Raw genomic sequence first — 5,000 nt, forward strand, 5'->3', positions numbered from 1 at the left:
CGACATAGCGGTGGAGCTGCATTATCTAAGAACACTTTTAAGATCAGTTAGTGGATTGGTACCCAAAGTGGAAGGTGGAAAGATGTGGATGGGGGGGTCGGTGAGGCAAAAGGGGGCAGTAAGGAGGCGACATGATGGCATTAAGAGCAGTTAATAAATAACTTTTTGTTTATTACAAACTGAATGACAAAATACATGTCATATACATTAAGATAAAATAGTACCTACGTAGTTTATCGAGGATAAAACTGACATAAGAATTACAGACGAATGCAAAGCTGTGTTACACAGTCCGAAGTTGGATAAAAAAAAAAAAAAAAAAAAAAAAATAGCATGTGTGTATAATATAAGGGGGGGGGGAGAGGGAACGCTAGGAAGCCTGGAAGTTAGGATCTGGAAGCCAAGGGAGTGTCAGCCTGGAAAAGTTTGGAAACCACTGAGTTACTGAAATTGTGCAAGTGATATTGTGAGAAAGTAAAGAGTAATCAAAACTGCTGAAAAATCAAAGTCAGTATTGGGCTACGTACTAATTTTTGTCATATATTTGTAAAGTTCTAAGTCTACCTTCCCCATCATCTGCCTTATATCATAAACATACCAAGAAAGGTTGTGAGGGGCCTACACCATAAGGCGCGTGGCTGCACTCGAAGCCGTCACCTTTGCCTTGTGCTCTAGAATTTTTATTTATTTATTTATTTATTCATTTTTCCGTGGTTTGCGGGTCTGGTGTTCGCCCGGACCTCAATCTTGCAGAAGGGCTGAAACAGTTCATACTTGAGCGCGGGAGACGGTGTCCACAGAAGGCCACTGATTGGAGTAACGATTCAATCAATCAAATCAGCCATCCTGAGTCCACTGCTGAACAAAGGCCTCCTTCATAGCATTCCATGATTCACACGACCGCGCCATCCTCTGCCACGTCACTCCTGCAAACTTCTCAATCTCGTCTCTCCACCTTCTGTCTGGTCTCCCTCTTCCACGCTTCCCATCTCGCGGCGTCCACTCAGTAACACACTTGCTCCATCGCTCATCAGTCGTTCGCACTAACTTACCTGCCCAATTCCACTTCCTCTCTTTTACTGCTTCCACAATATCTTTCACTCTAGTCTGCTCTCTCACCCACCCACTCGGTGGTCAGGATTCGAGCACACGCCCGAAATCCCCCACGCGGTTACCGGACATACGCGCTACCACTGAGCTGATGCCAAGAAAAAGAAGGATGAAACATGTAGTAAGAGATCCATAATTCTAAATAATTTCCACACGAAGCATTTCTTGTTGTGTGGTGATTTAGGTTGTTATAGCAATAAAGCCTGTGTTAATGCATAGGCCATTTCCGCCTACAAAGGCGGACTAAAAGCTGGTAACAATCGCAAAGAGGCTTTAGTTTTTGGGTAAACTTCGTTTGTAGTATGTACATGTATAAAGAAATTTTCATAAGACTTTCTAGTTTTTGTATCAAAATATGCCGTTCTGTAGCGAGATAATGAAGAAGTTGGCTAAAGTTTGTGGTAGAAAACGACTAAGTATCGCTCTGAATTGTTACAACGACGTTTCGTTCTAGCAAATAGCATTTTCAAGTTAATGTGTATTTGTTGTTCTTGTAGAGACGTCCTTCACTGAAGAAGGGCTGGAACACTATCTAAAAGGTGTCCTCTGGCCCATTTTGTGTGTAGAAGTTCGCCAGAATGTCGCTGGATCCGTGTTGTTCTGGAGAACATCGGTTGGGATTTCAGAAAGCTGACAACAAGGAGGCAGTTTCTGAGACGTGGTGGTCCGGCAGGAGGCATTTAAGAATCACTGTCGAAATCTGAAAGCTCTAGGACAACAGAAGGAAAATGTATACAATAAATAAATTCATTGGGAAAGTATACAACGACTGATACACTGGGACAGCTCATAGATACACTGGGACAGCTCAAAGTGAAAAAGGGGATAAAATGGGACGATTTTATTCACTTGAGGGTCAAGCTCGGTTGATTAGATATATCTGACCCCAAAACATATGAACTATTGTATGGTACGGCATTGGAAGTGTAAATAAGAAACGATAGTTCTTTGTTTTTATTCTTTTCCTTGAGAGACATGCAGTACTTCGAGAAATAATTAGAAAAACGTTGTTAGCGTGTCGAATTGGCTCACATATTTCTGTTTTTGACAGTTACGAACTTAGGAAATAAACAAAATAACTAAATAGGACTTTACAAAAGGAAATATCATTTGGAACTGCTCTTTTAGAATTGCTGTTGTTTTCTCGTAACAAGATTTTTTCCCCATAAGTTTCTTTCTGAAAACGGCGCAATCGTTGTCTCACATACACGGGACCTGTCATACATGTTCACTCAAAGCCCTTTGGATACGACAAGAGTGTGAAATAGTCTTCGTACAGATGAAGAATTCTTGTTTCCATTGACAGATTAATTAAGAAGAAAAGAAGTTATCGAAAGACCATATCATTTCATTCTAATAACTGCTTCTTGACACTTAAAATTGTTTAATGTAGAATATTTACTTTAATTATTTCGGCAATCAATAGTCAGTACCGTTTGAGAATTGGACCTCTCCTTCCGCAAAAGTTGAAGTTATTTCCTCAAACTTTTTTTTGGAGATTGTCGGCTTCCTCGAAATAATCGACAAAAATAGTGTGACCGTTGCCTGAATTGTTTCTTGGGCATTGGAAGCTCTCCTTGTTTCCTCCACAACCCATTTCCATTTCCATTATTGTTTGCTTGTTCAACTCTTTGCCACGACGACGCACATCTCGGATTTTTCTTTTCTAGAGAGCACGAAACGATTTTATTTATCTAATTGGGGAGAGGAGTTCTCATTGAAGAGCTCCTCCACCCCTACTGACAGCCTTTACACATTTTATTATGGTTAACAAAAGAGAGTTTTTATTAATCAGAGGCGTGACATTGAAATGAATTAACCCATTTGATACGGTGTTACCGATATGGATCATGGTCAGACCACCCGCATTCGCGAGATCGGTATTTGTGGGAGAGGAAGAGAAGTTTGTAGGAAAATTAAGCGATAGTATTGTATAAAATGGGGCTCTTGCCACTGAGCGCCTTTGAGGGATATTTATCGAGTCTTGGATCGGCGATCAGAAGGCACATGGAAAGAGACTTGGGGGATCGAGACTTGCATCTATATCAACCAATGAAAGTGGGGGAAATAGTCGAAGACAAAGTTGTAGAGCAAGGCATCACCGTTTCCAGCGAGTCAACATCGTCGCGGTCTAACGGACCTGCTGAGGACTAGAAATCTCATGGTTTGATTCCTTAAAGTAAAAACAATTTATTTCATTACTTCTTACAGCTTACAACTCTTTTTCTTCTGCATGAAGGGACGAAGAGAGGGGCCGCCGATTAAATGAAGCGGCCTTGCTGTGGGTGTGCTGTGTCTTGCTACATTGCTTTTGACCAAGGGGAGTAGGCGTGGTGCAGGGATGATCCGTCATCTAGGAGGAGCTAAGAAAAGAGGGAGGGAGGGGTGGTGAATGGGAGTGGAGTATATGGGGATGAAACGGGTGGGAGTGGATTTATGCCTTTGACTTTGGCTATCTCTCTTGTAAAGGGGAAAAAGACGTTGGTATATGTATGTATGTATGTATGTATGTATGTATGTATGTATGTATGTATGTATGTATGTATGTATGTATGTTTGTATGTATGTATGTATGTATGTATGTATGTATGTATGTTTGTATGTATGTATGTATGTACTTACAACTTTTGTTCTGGCTAATGCCAGTTGATTTTATTCAATTTAGGAGTGATTCTCGGTCTGAAGTGGTTAAATTAGTAATTCTTAACGCTGAGTGGAAAAGGGACGATTGTTGACATTAACGTATTAACTCAGCGATTACAATATCATGGCGGAGTTTGCAACCAACATCAATGTAACTACACTGTGCTCTCATTAACGTGAAGCCCCGTCAACTGAATCGAATCATCTGGTGTGAGGAAAGACAAGAGTTGTAGAGTTTGGCGTTACAGAAACGAAGTTAACTGGGACAGCCTGAACCCCGTTAAGACGTGGTTTCATTCTCAGGTCAACAGAATTATCTGGCATTTACGAAAAACACAAAAATTGTAAGAAGTGTTACTGGAGAACCGGGTCGGTAACGAAATTCTCCGCTTGCTTTGAAATACAACGTCATTGGTATTGCTGTTGTAGTTGAAAAAAGTTACTTGATTGCAACTCCTCCTCCTTTTTTATTTATTTATGTATTTAATTAATTCATAAATTTATTAATTAATTATTTTATTTATCTATCTATTTATTTTCTTCAGGCAATAAATTAAGTATTCTCCCGTTCCCCACCACCAGTCCGACCACGTAACAGGTATAGGTCATAGGGGTTTAGACTTCCTTATCGGGTGGTCACTATCCTCGAGTTCACGATGTTGCCAGGCTACGAGTATTCAACCCATTTTCGTGGCATCATTCCCTCGTTAGCAAAAAGAAAGATGTCTCATCTCGGTTAACCCCGTCCGTACAACATATTACTTTTCCTTTTTATTCTGGTTGCCGCCAGTCTATTCTATTCATCGATTGGGACGTTGTTGGCTCTTTCGATGATCCCCTTCCGTGCCGGGGGGCACTTTTCTTTTAAATATGGCTGCCATCCGGGTATTTCGTGTAATTCTGCGGCGGACACTTCTGGTGCATAACGGTGAGATAAGTAACTGTTTCTTTATTTCATTCATATATTCTTTTCTACAATGCTCTCACTTTTTTTCTATTTCCTATTTCTTCCACTAGGCAGGGCGTTTCCCTTGGCTGAATAAAATCACCTGGCGACAAACAGAACAAAATCATAAAGTCATCAAGAGTAGTCAAAGGTATATCAAGTTACCATCTTATCTCCATGTGCTTTGCTGCATCTCTCTTGGAGTTCACTCCTCTCTTCTCTGGTCTTTTTAAAAAGAGCTTTGAAGAGACCGCGTCTGCCTGTGGGCCCGGACCTCTGATTGGTGGGCCTCGGTGCGCGA

The sequence above is a fragment of the Oratosquilla oratoria genome, chromosome 21, assembly GCF_046742065.1.
Source record: "Oratosquilla oratoria isolate Oo_2021 chromosome 21, ASM4674206v1, whole genome shotgun sequence".
Taxonomy (NCBI): Eukaryota; Metazoa; Arthropoda; class Malacostraca; order Stomatopoda; family Squillidae; genus Oratosquilla; species Oratosquilla oratoria.